Here is a 26,205-nt window from a genome sequence, read left to right on the forward strand (position 1 = left end):
GCAGTGAAGGTTGAGGGGGGACAGAATTTAGAGGGGCTTATTGAGATTATGAGGGGGTGGACAGGCTGGATGGAAAGCAGTTTTCTCCATCATAAGGGTCAAAACCGGGGTGGTTTTAAAGTGAATGGCAGAAGGTTTGCAGGGGATGTCAGGAAAAATGATTTCATCCAGAGGATGGTGGATGTCTGGAATTGCACAGCCTGGGAGGGTAGTTGAGACAGGGAACCTCCTCAACTTTTTAAAAAGTACTTGAATGAACACAAAGTATCATGATATTAAAGGCTATATTGGGCTAGTGCAAGAAAGTGGGACTAGTGTATGTAGTAATGTATTTTCTGGGGATACATACTTGATGGGTGGAAGGGTCTCTTCTCTACAGTCCAATTTTATTATTCTATGAGGTGTTACCCCAATCCTCACGAATATATGGGGAACAAATCTAAGGGGACAGGATACTCGCCCCATGAGTTAGTAACAGGCAGGTTTATGTGGACCACCAATCCACCTCCTAATACAAAGACTGTTGGACAGCAGACATGAGGTGAATTAACATAAACTCACTTATGACCTTTGAGAAGAGCAATTGTAAAGCCTGTAACACTGGAAAGGTACACCAACAAAATAAATTATTGGGGATGCCAACCAAGCACAGGAGTTGGATATTGGGGAATCCTGTAATAGCACAGAGCAATGCAAGGGTGGAAGCATTTGAACCTTGCAGAGGAGTCTATACAGTATTGTGAACTTGGATAGCTGCATGATGTATGTTGACCAACAGTCGAGCACGTTAAATGAAAACAGTGCCTGTACTGACTCAAACACAGGAAAGGTAACTGGCTGTTCACCCAAAAGGAAGCTGATTCCCTGATAGGGCTGAATTAGATTAGATTACTTACAGTATGGAAACAGGCCCTTCGGCCCAACAAGTCCACACCGACCCGCCGAAGCGCAACCCACCCATTCCCCTACATTTACCCCATTACCTAACACTACGGGCAATTTAGCATGACCAATTCACCTGACCCGCACATCTTTGGACTGTGGGAGGAAACCGGAGCACCCGGAGGAAACCCACACAGACACAGGGAGAACGTGCAAACTCCACACAGTCGCCTGAGTCGGGAATTGAACCCAGGTCTCTGGTGCTGTGAGGCTGCGGTGCTAACCACTGAGCCACCGTGCCGAATGATGTGGAATGAGAAGGACAATCCCCTACAGAAGGAGGGATGGGGTTTCTACAATTATATTCTCACCCAAAGGTGTGTCCAGGGACAAAGACCCCTTCTGCAGTTCTGTGAACCTGGAATATATCAGCATTATTTTTATGTTTAACCATCATGGCAAGGCTTTTGCTGCAAGGCCTTAGTGTTTTTTGAGGGAGTATAAACTGTCACAAGATCATGATTGTAACCGTGGTCAACATTGTTGTGGGGACAAATTTTGATCTACCGAGGGAGTGTGTTGAAACAAATCAGTTTGTGTCGATTTTAGGAAAAGAAAAAGAGGACAATTTGTGTCTGATGTGAGGTTCAATGGATAATTGTGCTTGGATTCCCAGAATTCATGGTTTCCATTTGACTTCTAACATTGTGACTAATCCTTCTGTTCCCACTGAATTGGAGTCAGAGATCAAATGCTATTGTGATTTGTGAAGCCAAAATAATCGACATACAGCAGATAAACAGAGGCTGAGCACCAAGCAGAGGTGGCACAATGGGTAATTCTGGAATCTGGACAGTGTTCATCCGTGGGGATCCACTGCAGCCTACCCTCACCTCTACTGTGTTGAACTTGTGGTGACGGTCAGTGACTCAGTCCGATGTCCTCCATATATACCCAACCCTCCAATTGGACTGATTTTTAGTTAAGGAACAAACTGAAACAGTAACTAGGCAAGAGACTTGTCTGCAGGGATCATAGGTCACAGTTCTGAAAGGGATCTGGCCTACAGAACAGATGTCAATATTGAGACTAAATAAGAGGAAAGTTAAAAAATGACAAAAAAGGGATTTGGTTAATGATGGGATGATTGGGTTTAATACAGACGTAAGGGTGATTAACTCCATTGATTTAGCTAATCGGAATCGAAAAAGGCCAAGACCCTTACTTCCCAGTTATACGGGACACACCATTAACACCAACAGATTAACTTAAAGGGACGGCAGAACCCAGGTTCTGTTTGAAAGTGTCCAGATGTTCAGCCCTATACTGGAACAGCACATAACTATTTAGTACTCAAGGCCCACTGGTAGCACAGAGAGTTGTTGGCACAAAATGACGACTGCTCAGTGATAGTTAATGTAGATTTTTTTTTAAGATTACTTACAGTGTGGAAACAGGCCCTTCGGCCCAACAAGTCCACACCGACCTGCCGAAGCGCAACCCACCCATACCCCTACCCCTACATATACCCCTTACCTAACACTATGGGCAATTTAGCATGGCCAATTCACCTGACCCGCACATCTTTGGACTGTGGGAGGAAACCGGAGCACCCGGAGGAAACCCACGCAGACACGGGGAGAACGTGCAAACTCCACACAGTCAGTCGCCTGAGGTGGGAATTGAACCCAGGTCCCTGGCGCTGTGAGGCAGCAGTGCTAACCACTGTGCCACCGTGCCACCGTGACTCAGGAAAATGTGTGACAGATACATCAGTGAGAAGTTCCTTTCTGGATCACAGACCAGCTCAAGAATCTAACACTTGAACCAACAAATTTGACCAGTTGCTGACTCAGGGGATGAACATGCGTGTATTTGGCCAATGCTGATTGTGTGGTTAGGACAGGAGTAGTGTTAGCCACTTGTATAGTTATGGGAGAAGAGAAACTCAAACATTTATAGCAAGTAGAAAATATTGGAGTCATACAAGGGGGACATCATGTGATCTATAACATCTTTCTCTATGCTGTACCATCATGGGAGGTGATTTCAGGGTCCACCCTAATGGACCTTTGGATGTGGAATGGGGAAAGTGACTGTTGTTTGCTCCCACCTCATGTAAAACCTTAGAGGAAGCACTAATGGCTGTAATGCTTCTGACAATTGTACTATGTCAGCAACTTCAGTGAATATGGGGGAGACCTGCATAGGAAGAAAAAAGTATTGTGTAAAAATTAAGGAGGTATTATTCCTATATGAAAATACCTAGTGTACCCTTCATAACTACATGGTGTGTTTGACATCATACTACCCTCCTTAGGTGGGTCAAATGGATTTAGTGGACATCCGTAGGCAAGAACATAGAGACATCTATGATGACCTTAAGAAGGACCTCAAATGATAAATTAAACAGTTTTTGTATCCTGTATTTCCACCACCCAAACATCTAACTTGGGAAAGGAAAATTGTTAAGACAGTTACAGAAGGTATATTGTATCTTGCAGCAATAAAATTACCAGGTTTAGAGGGAAGTCAAAGATATTAAGGACAATCTTCGGGTTTGGGAATGGAATGTACACATGCACTCCAGGTATGTATCATGTCCCATGGTAATCCAATATGTTGTGCCACTCATGTTGGTTCTGCCATGGTATGCATAATGTGCCTTAAGTTGGAAACAATGACAAGACAATATCGGAGGTCTTGAGGCAAGGATTGTCAAGGGAGAACAAATATGCTTACACTTCATTAAATCCTGAGACCCCGAAGATGGCTCCACAAGATGTAAAAGGTGGACTATGTAGGCAGAAGCCTTAAATTTGCTGTGTTGACCAAAATGAGGAAAGAAAAATCATATATGAAGGCTGCTGTATTGAAAAGTTTTTCAGTCAGATGATGGTCTAACTAATAGAAAGCTCTTAACGTTTCTGTGTCTGAAGGAATGTGTGTTTAGAACTCTATGGGATGAAGAATTGAACTGGTGACGTGGTGCCTGGCTGAAGTTCTGTTTAAATAGACCAGGACATCACGTGTAATGTGATGATTTATCAGCTAAACAAAGTGCGCTCCATCACAGAATTGTGCTGTGTAAATATCATACGGTTGATTGGATGACAAAGGTGGCAACAGTCTGACCAAACTAAGCTCGAGGTCAAAGATCATTAAAACTGAGAGACAAGCATGTTCCTGGGGAAACACTGTTCTGATGAAGAGTCACCAGATTTTACAAGTTAACTCTGATTTCTCCCCCACAGATGCTACCAAACCTGTTGAGTTTCTCTAGCAATTTATGCTTTTATTTCAGATTTCCAGCATCTTTAGTTCCTTGTTTAGTTTTACTGAAACTTCATTTAGAAAGAGTTTAAAATAAACAAACATATAAACAGACAGTTGTGAATAACTTTGTATTTTTCTCCCATGTAATAGAATTGTACTTTTTTTTGTAAAGAGCATCGGCAGCCACATGGGAATATGTTCACCGGGAGCCAATTTCAGAAAAATAAACCAACTAGCAAGCCTGATTTCACTCTAGGATCCGACGTCTCCAGTATTTTCAGCAGCTGGGATCATAACAGTAACTGTATATTGAGTAACAATTACAAAAAAACCATCAAATGTTACAAGGACATGGAACAATGGACTCTGAGCAATGGACTTTGATGCTGAACACCAGGGGTGGATCAATAGTTTTTGTTGATCAAGCTTGTCAATCCCTGAAGAAAATATCCGCAAAATGGTGAAAGAACCAACTGAAAGAAAAATTTGTGGTCATCCTCAACGCTAACAGTCAGGAATGAATCTATTCCTGAAAATATTCACAGAAGAGAATTTGCATTTCTGCAGAAGTTGTTGAAAAAACCTAGCAGGTCTGGCAGTATCTGCGAAGAGTAATCAGACTTGATGTTTCAGGTCCAGTGATCTTTCTTGTGACAGTTCAAAACATTAACTCTGATTTCGCTCCATAGATGCTGCCAGACCTGCTGAATTTCTCTAGCAATTTTTGTTCTTGTTTCTGATTTCCAGCATCCGCAGTTTTCAGGTTTTCTACATTTCTCTCGTGCCTTTCATGACTTATGGATACAACAGCAGTGGGATAAAGCACTTAGGCACGAAAATTAGCTTTCTGGCAGAAAAGCTGTTCTGGACCCTTCATGCCCCAGAATTATTTGGGATTCATCATTAAGGTGGTGTGGTATTCACCAAACACAGTTTCACCCCATTTTATGAGATGTCCCTCATTACCTTCCAGTGGCAAACACTGATATCTGTTTTTGGTGTCTTTCTATACAAAATCAGAAGTCACACAGTAGTGGGTTATAGACCAACAGGTTTATTTGAAATCACAAGTTTTGAAGCGCTCTTCCTTTGTCAAGTGTGTAGTGACTTCACCTGATGAAGGTGCAGTCCTCTGAAAGCTTGTGATTTCAAATAAATCTATTAGTCTATAACCCACTGCTGTGCGATGTTTGAATTCATCTGTCCCAGTCCAACATCAGCACCTCCACTTCATGGCTGCCTTTCTATACAGTAGAATGTGTAAATTAATTGACCAGAAATATAGATTAATCAAGAAGTTAATAAAAGAGGGAAATATCAACAGAAAAAAAGAATTTTTTTTATTATTCCTTTGGATATTGGTGTTGCTGACAACACCAGCATTTGTTGCCCATCTCTACTTGCCCTTGAAAGGGCCAAGGACAGTTAGGAGTCAACCGCACTGCTCCAATCATACTTAGAGTTTAAAATGATGACAGCTATGGATACACATATGACAAGAAGCAGTTAACAGCTTGGGTGAAAACTGATTTTGAGGTGTTCAAGACAGAATGTAGGGAACTAAAATAAACAACACATTAAGTCAGAGGAGATAGCAGAAGTACGAAATGAACACTTTTTGTCAGTATTCACACTGGAAAAAAAATATGGTCGAGGACTATACTGAGATACCGGCTACTAGATGAGATGGGATTGAGGTCCATAAGGAGGAGGTGTTAGCAATTCTGGAAAGTGTAAAAATAGATAAGTCCCCTGGGCCGGATGGGATTTATCCTAGGATTCTCTGGGAAGCCAGAGAGGAGATTGCTGAGCCTTTGGCTTTGATCTTTATGTCTTCATTGTCTTCAGGAATAGTGCCAGAAGTCTGGAGGGTAGCAAATAGTGTTCCCTTTGTTAAGAAAGGGAGTCGGGACAACCCTGGAAATTATAGACCCGTGAGCCTTTGTTCGATTGTGGGTAAAGTGTCGGAAAGGTTATAAGAAATAGGATTTATAATCATCTAAGAGAAGAATAAGTTGATTAGGGATAGTCAACGTGTATTTGTGAAGAGTAGGTTGTGCCTCACAAACCTTGTTGAGTTCTTTGACACGGTGACTAAATAGGTGGATGAAGGTAAAGCAGTTGATGTGGTGTATGTGGATTTCAGTAAGACGTTTGAAAAGGTTCCCCATTTAGGCTATTGTACAAAATATGAAGGCATGGGACTGGGGGGGTGAGATTTAGTGGTTTGGATCAGAATTTGGCTACTTGAAAGATGATAGAGGGTGGTGCTTGATGAAAAATATTAATTCTAGAGTTCAGTTACTAGTGGGGTACTGCAAGGCTGTTTTGGGTCCACTGTTGTTTGTCATTTTTATAAATTACCTGGATAAGGGCATAGAAGGATGGATTAGAAAATTTGCAGATGACATTAAGGTTGGTAGAGTTGTGGATAGTGACAAAAGTGTTGTAGGTTACAGAGAGACAGTGATAACCTGCAGAGCTGGGCTGAGAGGTGGCAAATGGAGTTTAATACAGACAAGTGTGAGGTGATTCACTTTGGAAGGAGTAACAGAGTACTAGGCAAATGGTAAGATTCTTGGTAGTGTAGATGAGCAGAGAGATCTTGGTGTTCAGGTACATAGAGCCTTGAAAGTTGCCAACCAGGTGGATAGGATTGTTAAGAAGGCATACAGTGCGTTAGCTTTTATTGGTAGAGGAATTGAGTTTCGGAACCCTGAGATCACGCTGCAGCTGTACAAAACTCTGCTGCGGTCACATTTGGCGTACTGTATACAGTTCTGGTCACCACATTATAGGAAGGATGCGGAAGCTTTGGAAAGGATTCAAGGAGATTTACTAGGATGTTGCCTGGTTATAGTGAGAAGGTCTTATGAGGAAAGGCTGAGGGACTTGAGGCTGTTAGAGAGAAGAAGTTGTGAGGTGACTTAATTGAGACATGTAAGATAATCAGAGGGTTAGATAGGGTGGACAGTGAGAGCCTTTTTCCTTGGATGGTGATGGCTAGCATGAGGGCACATAGCTTTAAATTGAGGGGTGATAGATATAGGACAGATGTCAGAGGTAGTTTCTTTACTGAGAGTACAAGGGGCATGGAATGCACAGTCTGCAACAGTAGTAGACTTGCCAACTTTAAGGGCATTTAAATAGTCATTGAATAGGCATATAGATGAGAATGAAATAGCGTAGGTTAGATCGGCTTCAGATGGGTTCCACAGGTTGGCGCAACATTGAGGGCCGTAGGGCCTGTACTGCGCTGGAATGTTCTATGTTCTCTGATGTTGACAAACAAAAATGTAGAACAAGGGGAAAACGTTAAATTAGTGTTCAACAGGAAATGTATGTTCTAGTAAAAGGATGGATCAAACTAAACATGAGTAAATTCCATCTTTGAACAAAAATAGAAGGAAACAATTGAGTGTTAAAAAAAGCATTCATTCAGTACAAAGAAAGGAGATAACAACCAAAGAGATACAAATACCTGGGAGATCAAAAAACAAACAGACAGGTCAGGAAGAAAGAAAAAAATATTCTATCAATGAACTTGTAACAAAATATTTTGTTGGCATGGCAATAACGAAGAAAACACAGAATGCTGGAGAAATTCAGGGGATCTAGCAGCTTCAATGGAGACAAACAGAATTAATGTTTCAAGTTTGCTATGACTCAGTCAGAACTGTAAGATAATATAATTAATTTTTGACACGTTTGACAGAGATAAAGGAGGACCGAAAAGGCATAAATGCTGACCCCTCCACATTTCACTTCAGCTCTGCTCAAGAATCATCTAGACTCGAAACGTTAGCTTGTGCTCTCTCCATGGATGCCGTCTGACTCGCTGTGATTTCCAGCATTTGTTGTTTCAGCTGAGAAGGCAGATATACAGAAGTATAAAATACAGAAGGGTTGTATGGTGGAAGAAGAATAAAAAGATGTAAAAAAGGGCAGAATTTAAGATTGAAAAGGGATATCATTGGTCCTTGCTACTAAATGTAAGGTGAACAAGACACAACCACAACATGGCTGCGCAGAGGGAATGAAAGAGAAAAAAAATTGAGAACAGGCATTATGCGGTCAGTTTTTCAAGTTGCTAAATTCAATATACAGACCTCAGTGGTGGGTAAACTATTGGTAGCAATTCTGAGGGACAGAATTAACCTGCATTTGGAGAGGGCAGGGATTAATCAAGAACATGGTTTTGTTAAGGAGGGATCATGACTGATCAGCTTGATTGAATTTTACTAAGAGGTGACCATGTGTGTCAATGAAGTAAATGCTGTTGGCATAGTCTACTTGGACTTCAGCAATGCTTTTGCGTAAGTCCTGCATGGGAGACAGCAAAGATAAGACCTATGGGATCCAGGAAAATTTTGCAAATTATATCCACAATTGACTGAGTGGCAGGAAGCAGACGGTGATGGTTGAGGGGTATTTTTCTAACTGAAAACCTGTGTCCCGCGGGAGCCCACAGAGAGCAGTACTGGGACCCTTATTGTTTGTGGTTTATATAAATGATTGAGGCTTGAATGTAGAAGGGCTCATCAGCAAGTTCACAGATGATACAAAGATTGATGGGGTTATAAATAGCGAGCAGGATAGCCTTGGACTACAAGAAGATATACAGACTGATCATTGGGAAATGAATTCAATCTGGATAAATGTGAGGTGATGGATTTGGGCAAGGTGAACAAGATAAAGGAATACATAATGAATGATATGATCCTGGGAAGCACCAAGGATTGAAGGGACTTGGGTGTGCATGTACGCCAGTTCCTTAAGGTATCAGGACAAGTTAAGAAGGGCATACGGTATACTTGCTTTTATTAGTCAAAGTTTAGTGTTTAAGAGCAGGGAGGTTACACTTGAACTGTATAAAATGTTGATTTGGCCGCAGCTAGAGTATTGCATGAATTTCTGTAACCCACATTGCAGGAAAGATGTGACAGCACTGGAAAAGGTGTAGAAGAGACTTAACAGAATGTTACCTAGTCTGGAGAGCTTTAGTTATGATGAGAAATTGGACAAACTGAGGTTATTTCCCTTCCAGCAGGGGAGTTAGAGGGGACATGATTGAGATGTATAAAATTACGAAGGGCGTGGATGGGTGCAGAGGAAGAAACCATTCCACTTGATACAGGAATTAATAGATTTAAGGTAAGCAGCAGAAGGTTTACAGGGGATGTGATTCACCCAGAGGGTGGTGAGAATCTGAAACTCACTGCCTGTAAGGGTGGCAAAGGCAGAATCCTCAGAACATTCAACAAGTATTTCAAAACGCATTTGCAATGTCAAGGCATACAAGTGCTGGAAAATGGGATCACAGTAGTTAGGTGGCTGTTTATGACTAACACAGATGTGATGAACTGAAGGACATTTTCTGTGCTGTAAACCTTCATGACTCAAAGGCTGTAAAGTACCCGAGAAAAAGAGGTGCTGTTTTTCAAACCTGTGTTGTGCTTTGTTGGAACATTGCAACAGGCCCAGGGTATGAGAGCAAGGTTGATTGAGAGAGAAACCCTCCAGCGACATACTCAGAATCCATGGAGATGGACATTAATTACAGTCATTGAGCAAACTGCTCTGGTTAACTCCTTTCAATCTAACATCGTTTCTATCACAATGAAGCATAATGTGAAGCATTACATGAAATGGCAAGCAACTGGGAGGTCAGGGTCATTCCTATGAACAGAGTGAAGGTGTTCCACAAAGCAGGCACCCAATTGCGTTTAGTCTTGTCAATGTAAAGAAGATTGCATTCTGAGCAGTGAACACAGTTAGACCAGACAGAAAGAACTACAAGTGAAACACTGCTTCACCTGAAAGGAGTACTTGGGGACTTGGGCAGTGAGGAGGGAGGAAGTAAATAGGTGAATGATTTTCAGCATTCCCAGTATTTTTTTTAAGTTCACACAATAGCCCAATTTACCTGAGTTTCAAGCCAAGGTTTATTCGAAAGAACGAATTTGGTTTCTGTACTGAGAATTATTTAGTATAAGTAATTAGACAACTGCTACAAGTTATAAACGACCGTCATATAACACTACTAACTAAAATTCAAATCCATTTATAAACTTCCTCTTACACACACAGACAACAGATTAGACTATTGGTGGAGGCAGACAAACTGGAAAGTCAGTTGCAAAACTGAAATTGCTGGAGTAACTCAGATTTCCAACATCTGCCGATCTTTGTTGTATGTTATCATGGAAAGTCAGTTCAATGGTCTTTGCTTTCCAGTTGTGATGTTGAGATGACCCATCTTTGTTCAGCTTTCTTCAGATGCTTCCACTAGTTTGTAAGAAGTGGCCGATTTACTTGGAAAATGTCTATGATTTATTAGTTAAAAAGTCAACAACTGCTGTAGGAAAGTTAATTGATTTTCTTCAGATTTAAACAGAGTTTTTGACTGAAGAGACCAGACCACTTCTGGGATGGAAAAAGATCTGCATATATATTTTTTGTCTCTCTCTCTACATTGTTTCCAGCTCCAAACAGCTCAGCCACCCATGACACAATCACACAATTGTTGACAAGCAAAGATCTCAGTCATTGGTAACTGTCACTAGCCACAGACTAATCAACTTCTCACTGACAACAAGAGCTGCATCAATAGACATCTTTGACTCAGATGTCTGCAATCTGAACTTCAATTAAAGCTTGTTCAGTGCCTGCCATAAATAACAGGTTACTTACGTTCATAACTGCAACCAATCTTTCACTCTACACCAGTTCTCTCTCATTTCAGTTAATTTTTTAAAAACACCAAAAATAAAAAGACAGTCCTTAGGTTAAGTTTATGACACTTGAAAAGATGGAGAGTAATACATCTAATTTTGCTGATGATATAAATCTGGGTGGAATCTCATGAGACAGTGGTTGTGTCCAGGATACGTCCTGCTCCAGCAACAGAACATAGCCAGCAGAGGTGGCAGCACAATAGTGTACAGGTAGGACACAGCTGCCCTGGGAGTCCTCAACATTGACTAAAACCCCATGAAGTCTCATGGCATCTGGTCAAACGTGGACAAGGAAACCTCCTGCTTATCACTACATACTGCCCTCGCTTGGTTGATGGATCAGTACTCCCTCATATTGAGCGCCACTTGGTAGAAGCATGGAGGGGGGCAAGGGTGCAAAATGTATTCTGGGTGGGAGATTTCAATGTTCAGCTCAGTAGCAGCACTACTGATCAAGTGGATCAGGTCCTAAAGGACATAGCTGCTACGCTGGGTCTGCGGCAGATGGTGAGAGAACCAACAAAAGGGAAAAATATACTTGACTTCATCCTCAACCTGCTTGGATCTATCCATGACAGTATCAGTCACAGTGACCACAACAAAGTTTTCATGGAGATGAAGTCGGCCTTCACATTGATAATACAGCATGTTGAGTTGTAGGGCTCAAGTATTGTGCTAAATTGTCAGACTTCAATAAAATCTAATAATGTAAAACTGGGCATCCATGAGGTTCTGTGGGACATCAACAGCAGCAGAATCACATTCCAACAATATCTGCCACCTTGTGGCCAGGCTGATCTCCCATTTAACCATTACCATTAAGCCAGGGAATCATTTCTGATCCAGTGCAGGAGGGCATGGGAGCAGCAGACAGACCTGGAAATGAGGTGTCAACTCGGTGAAGCTACCAAAAAGGAGTACGTGCATGCCAAACAGCAAAAACAGCAAGTTACAGAGACAGCTAAGTAATCTTGCAACTAATGGTTTACATCCAAACTCTGTGGTTCTGCCACATCCAGTTATGAATTGCGGTGGACACGTACAACTCACTGGGGGAGTATTCCATCACACTCCTGAGTTTTGCTTTGTAGATGATGGACAGACCTGCTGACATTCTAGGGATTGTACTAAAAACCTGCGCTCTACCATTTAAATAATACTCTGCAATTCTGTTATTCCCACCAAAAGCTTTGACCTTAGGTCTCATTTTAGCAATAGTCTCTAATTTATCTCTCCACCCTGCAGGCACTCTGCCTGTATTCCTGACGAAGGGCTTTTGCCTGAAACGTCGATTTTCCTGCTCCTCAGATGCTGCCTGAACTGCTATGCTTTTCCAGCACCACTCTACTCCAGAATCTGGTTTCCAGCGTCTGCAGTCATTATTTTTACCTGGCCCTATTCCTATCCTAGTCATCCTTTTATTCCTCACATATCTATAGAAAGGGTAGTCATTTATTCCACCTGCTAAAGACTGCTCAGTCCCCACCTTGCTCTTCTTAACCCTCTCTTTAAATCTTTGCTAGCTAATCTGTAACACTCCATCGCCTCATTTGAACCATCTCGTTTCAATGTCACATAAGCCTACCACTTCCGTTTAACAAGAGATGCAATTTCTTCCATAAATCATGGCTCCCTTACCTTATCACTTCCTCCCTGCCCGATAGGGACATACCTATCAAGGACATGCAATACCTGTTTGTTAAACCAGCTCCACATTTCGATTGACCCCATCCCTCACATTTTGCTACCCCATTCTATGCCTCCTAAGTCTTGTCTAATCGCATTATAAATTGTCCTTTCCCCATCGATAACTCTTGACCTGTGGTGTGTACCTATCCCTTTCCATTATTAAACTAAACATAACTGAATTATGGTCACTCTCTCCAAAGTGCTCACCTACCACTAAATCAAACACCTGGCCTGGTTCATTACCAAGGACCAGATCCAATGTGACCTCCCCTCTTGTTGGCCCTTTAACATACTGTGTCAGGAAACCCTCCTCACATTGAACAAAAGCTGATCCATCTGATGTACCAGAGTTATAGCATTTCCAGACAACATTGGGAAAGTTAAAGTCCTCACAATGACTCCCCTGTTCTTTTCATTCCTACTCAGAATCATTTCGCCAATTTTCTCCTCCACATCCCTGGAACTCAGCGGAGCATACAAAAAACTCCCAGCAGCGTGACTGGATTCTAATCTCAGCCCATACCACCTCAGTTGATGAGTCCTCGTCAAAAATTCTTTCAGCCATTGTTATACTATCCTTGACTTACAAAGCCACACCTCCCCCTCTTTTACCACCTTCCCTGATCTTAATGAAAGATCTAAACCCTGGAACCTGTAACATCCATTCCTGACCCTGCTCTATCCGTGTCTCCGAAGTGGCTACAACATCAAAGTCCCAGCTACCTATCTATGCTGCAAGCTCACCTACCTTGTTCCGGATACTCCTAGCATCGAAGTAGACACCCTTCAAACCAGCTTGCTGTTTGCCAGGACACTCCTGTGAATAATGAAATCCTGTCCATGTCCTCCCTACTCTCATCCTCCTGTGCCCTGGAATTGTACCACAGGTTCCCATTCCCCTGCTGAGTTAGCTTAAACCCAGCTGAATAGCACTAACAAATTTCCCACCCAGGTATTAGTACCCCTCTGGTTCTAGTGAAGACTGTCCTGTTTGTAGAGGTCCCCCCCTTCCCCAGAATAAGCCTCAATTATCCATAAACCTGAAACCCCTCTCCTCCTGCACCATCCCAGCAGCCACGTGTTCAACTGATATCTCTCCCTGTTCCTCGCCTCGCTATCATGTGGCACAGTAACAAACCAGAGATAACAACTGTTTGTTCTAGCTCTCAGCTTCCGCCCTGAAATCCTGCCTTACATCCCTATCCCTCTTTCGTCCAATGCCATTGGTACCTACGTGGACCAAGACTTAGGGCTTGTTACCCTCTCCCTCAGGACCCCAAAGATACGATCCAAGACATCATGGACCCTGGCGACTGGGAGGCAACACATTAACCCGGAGTCTCTTTCATTCCCAATGAACCTTCCATTTGACCGTCTAACTATTGAGTCCCCAATGACTAACACTCTCCTCCTTCCCTTCTGTGCAACAGGGACAGACTCTGTGCCAGAAATCTCCATTACAGACATTTACACTACATGCTGCATCTGAAAGGTTAAGAGCATTGTGGAAGACGTCACATTCCCCTCACTCAAACTCTTCTCCCTCCTGCCATCTGGCAGAAGATACCAGAGCATTCACTCTCTCACAGCCAGACTGTGTAACAGTTTCTTACCCCAAGCCGTCAGGCTCCTTAACACTGTATGATCGGACTCTTTCCCATCTGAAATTCGTTGCAGGACTTCAAATTGCTGTTCGAAAAATGTCCATTATTTATCATTGTTCTATTACACTGTAACTTGTGTGTTTGCACTTCTTATGCACTTTATGCCATGTACAATCATGTAGTTTGTGCTGACCACGTAGCACCCTCAGTCCTGAAGGAATGCTGACTTGTTTTGACTGTATCAATTGTATAAGGGAGAAATGACAAATAAAAAGCTACTCTACTCTACCCTACCTTTGCACAATGATATGCTTTTTCCTTCAGTTTATGTTCTCCTTAACTTCGTTAGTTAAGTTTCCATGGTGGGCCTCCTCTTAGAATTCTATATTGGAGGAACGTATCTAAACTGGGTATTCTGAAATATCCCTTTAAATATCTGCCACAGATTGTCTACTCAGCTATCTCCTAGCCTGATATCCTCATTCACTTCAGCTAATTCAGCTTTTATGCACATAAAGTTGTCCATTTTTTTAAGTTTGAAATAATAATCTTGAATATACTGTTTTTTCTTTCAACCTCAATTCAATTTTATTATAATGGTTGCTTTTTAAAATATGCTTTTACTCTGAATTAATTCAAATTACAGAATAATAAGTCTCATACTGACTGCTGTCTGGTTGTTTCCAGATGTGCTTGTCTAAGAAACTATCTTAAAAGAGTTCTATGAATTCCTTACCCAGGCTACTACTGCCAGTTTGATTTTTCCAGTTTGAGTGTAGATTAAAGTCACTCCACATATTGCCATTCCTTTATCACAAGCACCTAATATCTCTTCACTATTTCTTCACAGAATTTAAGGAAGCCATCATGTCTGCATGGCTCTCCAAATCAACATCGTAACTTAATAGCTTCTCTTCCCTTTTCTCCATCGCTTCCACATTGCTTCTATTTCCAAAACCGTCTTGAATGCCTCAATTGATCCTGCATTGCAGTGAATTCCAGATTTAAATACAAATATATAAAAAGCAAGAGGGTAGCCAGGCAAAGGGTTGGCCCATTCAAGGACAAAGGAGGGAATGCATGTGTGGAGCCAGAACACGTAGGTGAGGTCCGAAACAAATACTTTGTGTTGGTATTCACCAAAGAGAAGGAATTGGTGGAGGATGCTCTCAGGGAAGGGAGTGTTGAATCTCTGAAGCCAAGTTGCTATTAAAAAGGAAGAGGTATTTTGCATCTTAAAAAGTATTAAGATAGATGAGTCCCCGGGTCCTGACGGGATCGATTTCAGAATTTTGAGAGAGGCAAGAAAACAAATTGCTGGAGTGTTGACAGACATCTTTGTATCCTCTTTGGCCACAGATAAGGTCCCAGAGGACTGGAGAATAGCCAATGTTCTCCCAATGTTTAAGAAGGATAACACGGATTATCTTGGAAATTACAAGCCTCTGAATCTCGCGTCTGTTATAGGGAAATTATTGGGAAATATTCTCAGGGACAATCTTTGAAATTACAGGCCTGTGAGTCTAACATCTGTTCTGGGGAAATTATTGGAAAATATTCTCAGGGACAAGATCTATACATGTTTCGAAGCAAGTGGACTTATTAACAATAGACAGCATAATTTTGTGCAGGGGAGGTCATGCCTCACTAACTTGATTGAGTTTTTTGAGGAGGTGACGAAGATAATTGATGAGGGAAAAGCAGTTGATGTCGCCTACATGGACTTCAGTAAAGCCTCAAGGTAGACTGATACAAAAGGTGAAGTCACATGGTATCAGGGGTGAGCTGGCAAGACGGATATAGAACTGGCTTAGTCATAGGAGACAGAAGGTAGAGGTGGAAGGATGCTTTTTGGAATGGAGGGTTGTAACTGGTTATGCTCCACAGGGATCAGTGCTGGGACCTCTGCTGTGCCTGGCCTACATAAATGTTTTGGAGGAAAATGTGGTTGGTCTAATTAGAACATTTGGAGATGATACAAAGATTGACGGTGTTGCAGATAGTGAGGAGGATTGTCAAAGTATACAGCAGGATATAGATCGGTTAGAGGCATGGTCACAAAAATGGCTGGGAGTTTAATCCAGCCAAATGTGAGGTGATGCATTCTGAAATGTCAAGTACAGGTGGAAATTATATAGTGAATGGCAGAACCCTTAGGAGTATTGATATGCAGAGGGATCGGAGGCCCACAGACCACTGAAGGTGGCAGCACACCTCAAAAAGGTTTTTAAAAAAAAAGCCTATGGCACGCCTGCCTTGTTTGGAAGTGAGTATAATGATAAACAAGATATGTTACAGCTTTATAGAACTTTAGTTTGGCCACACTTGAAATATTGCAATCAGTTCTGGTCAGCACAGGATGTGGGTGCTTTGGAGAGGGTACAGAAAAGGGGTGTCTGAATGTTGCCTGGTATGGGGGATTCTAGCAATGAAGAAAGGTTGGATTGACTTGGTTTGTTTTCATTGGAATGCTGGAGGTTGAGGAGCGACATGATGGAAGTTTATAAGATTGTGAATGACATGGCAGAGTGGAAAGCATGAGGCTTTCCCCCAAGGTGGAGGGTTCATTACTAGGGATACGGGACACAGGTTCAAGGTGCATGGGGGAAGGAGGAAGGGTTTAAAAGAGATGTGCGAGGCATGTTTTTTACACAAAGGGTGGTAAGTGCCTGGAATACACTCCCAGAGGTGGTGGTGGAAGCAGTCACAATAGCAACATTCAAGAAATACCTGGATGAATAGTGAATAGAAGGGAATAGAGGATACAGATCCTGTAAATGAAGACAGTTTTAGTATGGCAGGGCAAAATGTATCGGTGCAGGCTTGGAGGGCTGAAGAGCCTGTTCCTATGCTGCATTGTTCTTTGTTCTAAACCACTTATTCAGTGGAAAAGATTTTTCTCACCTCACCTCACAATTTGCTTCTATTGCAAATCAGTAATTCCTAGGGTTTACGATATTAATCATTTTATAAGAAGAAACAGTTTCTTCCTGTCCATTCAATCCAGCCCCCTCATGATTTGAAAAATTTTATCAGATTGCCTCCAAGCCCTCTGTTCTTCAAGGAGAATAGTTTCAACCTTCTTGATCTATCTTCATTACATCGCTCATCCATGGAATCATTGCTGTAAATATCTTCGACATACTTTCCAAGGTATTCACATCCTTCCAGTACTATGGTGCCCAGAAGTGCAGATCATACACTAGCTGGAGTCTACCAACTCATCACCTGCTTTCTCTTGTACTCTATACCCTTATTAATTAAGCCAATGCTTTATGAACTGCTCTCTCCATTTATTCTGCTGCATTCAAATGTTCTCTGCATTTATTTCCCAGGTTCCACTTTAGAATTGTGAAAAAACAAAAGAGAAAATGCTGGAAAATCTCAGCAGGTCTGGCAGCATCTGTAAGGAGAGGAAAGAGCTGACGTTTCCAGTCTAACTGACCCTTTGTCAAAGTCAGAATTGTAACATGCATATTTTATTGTTTGTTCATGTTCTTCATACCAAAATGCATCACCTCACACTTCTCCACACTGAACTTTATCTGCTACCTATCTGTCCACTCCACCAACTTGACTATGTCACTTTTGAGGTTCTACATCATGGCTACTGTTCAGGAGTCTGTCGATCACTGCCACAAGTGATTTCTTTCCCATGTTAATCGTCATCTCCATCTAAACAGATTCGATGTCCTGTCTCCTGAACTAAGGTCATCTAACTCCCATACTATCTTTGATTAGGAATGTGACCCTTCCAGCATCTCCAACATAACAATCCTCATGACTTTTCAGTTACTTACACTTTCAATAACAGGTTTTACTGGTTTCACAACCTTAACAAAATAAGTGTTTTAAGATAGTCATTTGATTGTAGTAGAGCTGAAAACCAAGCATGCCTAGAGTTTCAATTCCAAAACTAACCAGCTGTTTTATAATGGATTCTGATTTTCTAAGTACTAACTAATGAGTTACAGAAGTTACAATTATTAATACTTTTCCAATCACTAAAACCTAACCATGTATTCTCAGCAAATGCCAGAACTCTACAGCAGCTCATATGTTTATAAAAAGCAAAAGGGTGACTCCTAAGATCTTTACAAGAGACATGTGGGCCCGAATTTGGGATTCCTAATCCCAGGGTTTCAAATTTTTACTAGTGCGTTTAAAACACTGAAAATGCTTCAGGCTGGAAGCTTGTACCTGGTTCTCCACACTTCGTCATGACTTGGTATTCATTTGCATGGAGTCAGGTCAGCTTTTCAGAATTATGGGTCACAGTGCCTTAGTCTACATAATTTCCAAAACTTTCCCTGAAATTCAAAAGGATCTCCTCATGCCAAGCTATGCTCCCACCCACTTCCATGGCACTTGTGCTATGCTGACACTTCCATTCCCATGCACCTATTATATACTGTGTAGACAGATCATTAAGGAGAGGATATGGTTAAAAAAAAATCCTTTACTAAAAGTTGGCTATTAATTTTGTTTGCTGAAAAATGTGTTGCTGGAAAAGCACAGCAGGTCAGGCAGCATCCAAGGAGCAGGGGAATGGACATTTCGGGCATTAGCCCTTCTTCAGGAATGGCTTCTGCAGTCCTCACTTTTTCCTATTCATTTTGTTTTACTTACTATAAACCATGATTATATGGACCCGTTAAATTATTAATTGCAGAAGCTTCATGCAACTGATATCTCTTAGCCTTGTGTAAATAAACATTGTGTAATTGACAGAAGAGATCAAAGAGCCAGAGAAATCAATCAAACAATATTTTTCCCTGAGGCTTTGCAGTTCCAATGGACTTATGGATTTCTGAGCTCTCAGACATTAGCTCTCACTTAGACTTAACCATGAAAAGGTGTGAGTACATATGCAACATTGCTAGAATGAGGGAACCATGAGTGGAGGCTTGAAATTGCACGTGTTGCATGTATAGGGTGAGGGCAGGAGGGCTTATGTTTCTCATTACGACTGGGGCAAAGTTCCGTAGCACCAGGCTGGGCCTTTTAGCAGCTCACCTCAGCACCAGCTCATAGATATCTCCATCATCTATCTCGGGTTGTCTGACCTGCAACCTCCTCCAGATTACGCACCCTCTCCCACCGTCACCTGCCCCTCACAAGTCCCCGCTAACAACCTCACTTCCCAGAATTAAAATCCCATGTTTCCTTGCACTTCTCTCTGGGGTGGGTGGGCAGAACTAGGAGTTTTCTCAATTCCTGCTACTTGTCTAAAGGGTGAAAAAAAATCTTTTTTTTAAAAAGTACTGAACTGAATGGCAAGTGCTCCCACATCTAAGTCAAATATGATTACTCTGCTCAACTTAAAATGATTCCAGAATTAAACTATCCAAGCAATACCAACTCAACAAAGTTTCCTTACTTTAGTATCTCTAAATTTAACATCATATTGATGTTGTGTTGTCAGAGGTAATAAAATTAAATATTAGATCAATCAACTATCACATCGTGAAACTCTATCACTCAGAGCAACAACTACTTATCCTGCTTCCATTCATTCCCTGATAAGCTCTCAAAATTGTACATGATGTGCAGCTCACATATCTTAAGAGCCTAGTTTTATGTTTTGAAGGACAGTATCAGCTGCGCTCCTCCCTTGACTTTGATTAACAATAGCAAAAAATTCCACTAACTTCAAGTACATAAATATGAGAGTTATGTCAGTGAGCAGAGGTTAAAGCTCATACAAACTACTACAACACCCTAAACAGAAAATGTTAATAATTTTTTAACATTACCGATACTTCTGCAACGATCTCATGATCAAACTGTGAACTTTAGAGTCAAAATAATGTTCAAAGGAAATTGTATTTTAAGCAAAATCAAAATTTAAAACATTGGCGAAGGTTAGCTTTAACTTGCTCAGCAGACAATGACAGGAATATTAAACCATTCAGCCAGCTAATAGTTCATAGCTTAAATCTAAAGATATTGACTAAAGACAGTTATCTTTTTAGAATTTATTTATAACATAACTATTTAACTGCTCTGCATTCCAAACAAGCCAAATGCAATGTGGGTTCAAAATCTGCATCACGAGTACTGTTTACCAGAGAACTGAGCTAATATATTTGAAAAATAACACATTAAATACAATCCAGAATTGAACACACAGTTATCTATGACAAACAGAAGTGAAAACATCGTGAAACTACACTCCAAATATGACTCCATTTAATTTTAATTAACCGACTTTGATATTGTATACAAATAAATTCTGATAAATCAAGTAAAAACTTACCATGAAATATAAATCAATAGTTAAAGTAACACATGGCTTTCAATCATCCCGTTTCACGTACTAAACATGTGCCATTCAGGTTGGACCTTTTATTGCTATCACTGCAAACGAGCAAGAAAGCTAATTTTAGGTGGCATCATCATCAAGCAGCAGAAGGCTAATGTCAGAGCTTGTAATAGAGCACCACTTGGAGCTGCAACGACCTGACAACTGTTGCCTATCATACACAAATGGACGACAAACAAAGAGACCAATGAGCACAGCCACATAAAGCAAGTGTCAAAATGTGTGAAGTCATGATTTAAAAACAAGAAAACACTCATTTGAACAAGCATGGATAGTGACATGGCTTCCTGACTGCTTCCACACATTTCAAGAATAGAAATAAAAATTTTATAAATGTGCTTATATTTCTAACATAATTTGAAAAAAATTAGTGCTTTGAATAACTACTTAATGATAATATTGCCAACTCACAGGTTATCATTCAATCTTTTATAGATGGGGTAGGGAATTTGAACTCTTCTGAGGAAGAGAACAAGAGGCCCAAAACGTCAAGAGGGTTGAAAATTGAAAAGGAGCAGCTCATTCCCAATCTGCCTTGATAGCGGTTTGTAAGTTAGAGTTTGGGAAAACAGCTGACTCTCTAGAGGAGAGTAATTTAAATATTTGACTAATGTTGCAGGTTTTAGCTTTTGTCTGTTTATATTTAGTGGGGGCAGACTGGGAAACCCAAGGAAAGAACAGCTGAATCCAAGAGGTCCAAGTGGGGTTAAGTAGTGGCCTGGTAGCAATGTCATTAGGATGTTAATGTCAACAATCTACAGTCCAGAATCTGCAGTCCTCACTTTCGCCTAATAATCTACAGTCTCAGGCCATTGCTAATTCAAAATCCTATTAGAGCAACTTAAATTCAATTAACAGGTTCAAATTAATCAATAAAATCTGGATGTGAAAGCTAGTCTCAATAATGGCAATCACAGAACTATCATTTTAGAACTATCATTCTAAAAACCCAACAGGTTCACTGACACTCTATAGTGAAGAAAATCAGCAGTCTCTACGTGGTTTCAGCTATATGTGACTCCAGAGCCACAGCAAGTGGCAGCGTAAAAAGTCATTCCATTCAAAGACAATTAGGGATGGGTAACAAATACTTGCCTTGCCAGCAATGGCCACATCTCAAGAAAGAATGCATGAAAGGTAAAGGCCTTTCTGACATTGTTCATGGGCCGAAAGGAAAGTTGAATTCCTTCATGAATCAAACCTACTTCTCACTTCAGGCAACTAGACACTTTCCTATGACTACAATCAAACAAAACCATCCACTACTTGTGTCCAGACTCTCCTATTTAGGGATCATTTATCAAAAGTCCCTGCCCATCCCTACCCAATCTCTGCTTTCCACTCCCCAGTTGTGGCCTCATGCTGCACACCTTCCACCAGACTATCTCTTAACCTAACTGGTTGCCAGCCAGGCAATGGGGAGACTGAAGCTTGAAATCAGGGGCTGTCATTAAATTTGACAGAGCCTCCAGGAAATCCTGGGAGCCTCCACATCTCTCAGCCATTATACTTCCCTTCCGACAAATATCAGTCATTATAAATCTTGAGATGTGGCCATTGCTGGCAAGGCAAGTATTTGTTACCCATCCCTAATTGTCTTTGAATGGAATGACTTTTACGCTGTCACTTGCTGTGGCTCTGGAGTCACATATAGCTGAAACCACGTAGAGACTGCTGATTTTCTTCACTATAGAGTGTCAGTGAACCTGTTGGGTTTTTAGAATGATAGTTCTAAAATGATAATTCAGTACCTATCACTTCTTTTAAATCCAACCAGCAACCTACCAACAATGATCAATTAAGAACATTGAAAAAGCAGACACAAAACTGCCATCCAGCTAAACATGTTTTCTCAATCTTTACAAATTGTACACATTCATCATGAAGTTTATCTTACTTACTTGAGCCAAATTGTTCAGATTCATTGTATAACAGATTATTAATGATCTGTAGAGAACATGGTCAAAATGGCCATTCATTTGTAAGCTCTTTCATATTATGATACTGAATTTTATTTTGTGAAGTCTTTCAAAAATGAATGTCAGCAGTCATGGAAAGTTATTGCCCAATCATAGCTGCCCTTAAGTCAACTAATTTGCTTGCTATGCCATTTCGAATGCAAGCTTAGAGTCACGGTGGTCTTGTGGACCAGTGGCAGCATCCCTATCATTCAGATGAATGTTCCAGGTTGAGGTTTCACTCAAGAACAGTAAATGCAAAACAAGCTGGTTATCAATTACAAATCCTTCCAAGGGTCTCTGGCAGGTACTAAGAGATGAGAGACACATCTGATCAGCCATGCTTTATGCAGAGTGGTGCTCTCAAGAGTTGGAACAGTTTTTCCTTATCCAGTGTCCAGATCCCTCATGGTTTTGAGAACATTTATCAAATCTCCTCTTAGCTATCTCCTCTCCATGGAAAACAGACTCAATTTCTTCAATCTTCTGTCTTAACTGAAATGATCCATCCCTCAAATCATTCTCAGAAATCTCTTCCTCTCTCTTGATAAAATCCTTTCCGAAGTGCAGCACCCACAGCTGTACACAATATTTGAGCTGAGATCTAACCAGTGTGCCCAATAACTTCATTATAACATCTTTGCTTTTGGATTCTATGACCCTATTAATGAAGCCTAGAATACTAAATACCATATCAATACTCTCTATTTGTCCTGCCATTTTTTTCATAGAATCCCTGCAGTATGGAAGAAGGCCATTCAGCCTATTGAATCCACACTGACCCTACAAAGAGCATCCTATCCAGATCCTATTCTATTCCTGTACTCCTACACCTACCATAGTGAATCTGCCTAACCTACACATCCCTGGACACTATGGACAATTTAGCATGACCAATCAACTTAACAACATCTTTGGACTGTGGGAGGAAACCAGAGGACCTGGAGGAAACTTACATAGATGCAGGGAGAATGTGCAAACAGCACACAGAGAGTCACCAAAGGGTGCAATCAAACCCAGTCCCTGGTGCGGAGAGGCAGCAGTGCTAAACACTGAGCCACTATGCTACCTTCTTCTTTAAATTTATAAAGAAGACGAGAGGTCAAAGTAAACATTGGAAATGAATCTGGGGAGATAGTAATAAGAAACATGGAAATGGCAGAGGAACACATAGATTGCATCAGGTTTTATGGTGGTATTTATTTTGAGCATCTCATTAATACTAAAGAATACAGGAGAAATTAAGTACCATCACTGAAGCTAGAAGTAGTAATCATAGACAAACTAATGGGGCTAAAGGAGGATAAGTCCCTAGTCTTGACGGCTTGCATCAGAGGATCCTAAAAGAAATAGCTACAGAGAAAATGGATACATTTGTTGTAATATTCCAAAAATCCTCAAGTTCTGGAGAAGTACCAGAGTAGGTGGAGCCTTAACAGATATCTCTATTAACAAACACATTGACTTGGACCCCATTTACCGCCTCCTGAGGAAAAGAACAGGAAATGACATCACCAACCCAAAGAAACCCAAACATATATATACAAAGCAGAAATCATCAGCAATGCTTCGTCTGGAGGCCCACTGAAGATGTTACCGAGTATGGTGACAAAATGTCTGAAATTGAATCTTCTAGCTCAGTGAGCAAACCTACATTCAGATTGTGGTCAATGGTCCATTAGCAGGGTAAATATCTGGCAATAGAGGTTAACAGAATTGTCCAATGGTGAAAATGATTCCTAGAGCTTCTTCATTTGTGCATAGTTCATTTCTGCTTTTTTTTTAACAATCTTGATGCAAAAGTGATTGACTTCTCTTCATCATTGGGTAATATTGTCATTTTTATAAATGACCTGGATGAGAGCATAGAAGGATAGGTTAATAAATTTGCAGATTTCACTAAGGTTGGTAGAGTTGCGATTATTGCGAGTAACGTCGGTCGGTTAGCTCAGCTGGTTAGAACGTGGTGCTAATAATGCCAAGGTCGTGGGTTCAATCCCCACACTGACCATGTGCAGCGCTCGTCTCGTCAGCTGTGCTGTGTCAAGGTTTGTCGTGGCTTTGTAGCTCCAGTGGCCTAATGGATAAGGCACTGGCCTCCTAAGCCAGGGGTTGTGGGTTCAAGTCCCATCTGGGGTGTCTGACTCTTCCTTGCGTGTCCTTAATCTGCTTTGCAAGCAACTGCTTATCTGCATTCAGTTGATGGGGTGGGCTGTTCCCTGTCGCCTTACGCAGCACTTTGTGGGCGGCACAGTGGTTAGCACTGCTGCCTCACAGCGCCTGAGACCTGCGTTCAATTCCCGACTCAGGCGACTGACTGTGTGGAGTTTGCACGTTCTCCCCGTGTCTGCGTGGGTTTCCTCCGGGTACTCTGGTTTCCTCCCACAGTCCAAAGATGTGCGGGTCAGGTGAATTGGCCATGCTAAATTGCCCGTAGTGTTAGGTAAGGGGTAAATGTAGCGGTATGGGTGGGTTGCGCTTCGGCGGGTCGGTGTGGACTTGTTGGGCCGAAGGGCCTGTTTCCACACTGTAAGTAATCTAATCTAATCTATTGACGAAGGATGTGGCAGGCTACAGAGAGACAGAGACAAGTTGCAGAACTGGGCTGAAATGTGGCAAAGGGACTTTAATGTGGAAAAGTATGAGACAATTCACTTTGGAAGGAGCAACAGTAATATAGACTACTGGGCTAATGGTAAGATTCTTGGCAGTGTGGATGAACAGACAGATCTTGGTGTCCATGAAAGCTGCCACCCAAGTTGTCAGGATTACTAAGAAGGCATATGGTATGTTCGCTTTTATTGGTAAAGGGATTGGGTTTCGGAACCATGAGGTCATACTGCAGCTCTACAAAACTCTGGTGCGGCCGCAGTTAGAGTATTGCATTCAGTCACTGCATTATCAGAAGGATGTGGAAGCTTTGGAAAGGGTTCAGAGGAGATTTTCTATGATGTTGCCTGGCATGGAGGGAAGGTCTTACGGGGAAAGACTGAGGGACTTGAGACTGTTTTCGTTAGAGAGGAGGTCGAGAAGTGACTTAATAGAGACATATAAGATAATCAGAAGGTTAGATGGGGCAGTGAGAGCTTTTTTCCTCAGATGGTGATGGCTAGCACAAGGGGACATAGCTTTAAATTGAGGGGTGATAGATATAGGACAGATGTTAGAAGCAGTTTCTTTAATCAGAGAGTAGTAGGGGCATGGAGTGCCTTGCCTGCAACAGTAATAGACTTGCCAATTTAAGGGCATTTAAATGGTCATTGGATAGGTGTATGGATAAGAATGGAATAGCATAAGTTAGATGGGCTTCAGATCGTTTTCACAGGTTGGCACAACATCGAGGGCTGAAGGGCCTGTATTGCGCTGTCATGTTCTATATTAGAAACAACTGCTGTCACACAATATGATGGTGCATTGCGTGCTAGCTGCAAAGGCGATTTTGGGTCAAAATGGGTCATGATCTCTGACCATAATAAAGCCTATTTGACTTGTGTAAAAGCTCTTTCACATTGATCTTCCCATTTCTGATTTTTGTTTCCACATGATCAACTTTGAGAATGGTTGCAAGACTTGGCAAAAAACCTGTCATGGTAATTTAGCAAGCCCAAAAATTATTGTAGTTGGTTTATATTTTTATGTGCTTGTGCCTCAGTAATGGCTTCTACTTTTGAAGATGACTTGTGCAGTTGCTTAACATAGCATGGCCTAAAATTTCAATGGAAGATTGAAAAGAA

At 41.4% G+C, this 26,205-nt stretch overlaps 1 protein-coding gene and 2 non-coding genes across 4 annotated transcripts in view; 2 read left to right on the forward strand and 1 right to left on the reverse strand.

Annotated features, from left to right (window-relative positions):
* Positions 1 to 20,528, reverse strand: part of mypn (myopalladin) — a 295,631-nt gene extending 275,103 nt beyond the window's left edge. For both annotated transcript variants that reach the window (XM_060841844.1, XM_060841842.1), the window contains exon 1: positions 20,448 to 20,528. The gene's annotated coding sequence lies outside the window, so the exon portion shown is untranslated. The remainder of the gene's footprint in view (positions 1 to 20,447) is intronic.
* Positions 20,529 to 24,408: 3,880 nt separating this feature from the next.
* trnai-aau (transfer RNA isoleucine (anticodon AAU)) lies at positions 24,409 to 24,482 on the forward strand. The gene has a single exon. It is a non-coding gene; the product is annotated as a tRNA-Ile (tRNA).
* Positions 24,483 to 24,537: 55 nt separating this feature from the next.
* On the forward strand, positions 24,538 to 24,610 carry trnar-ccu (transfer RNA arginine (anticodon CCU)). The gene has a single exon. It is a non-coding gene; the product is annotated as a tRNA-Arg (tRNA).
* The last annotated feature ends 1,595 nt before the right edge of the window (positions 24,611 to 26,205 follow it).

Source organism: Hemiscyllium ocellatum, chromosome 22 (genome assembly GCF_020745735.1).
Source record: "Hemiscyllium ocellatum isolate sHemOce1 chromosome 22, sHemOce1.pat.X.cur, whole genome shotgun sequence".
Lineage (NCBI taxonomy): Eukaryota > Metazoa > Chordata > Chondrichthyes > Orectolobiformes > Hemiscylliidae > Hemiscyllium > Hemiscyllium ocellatum.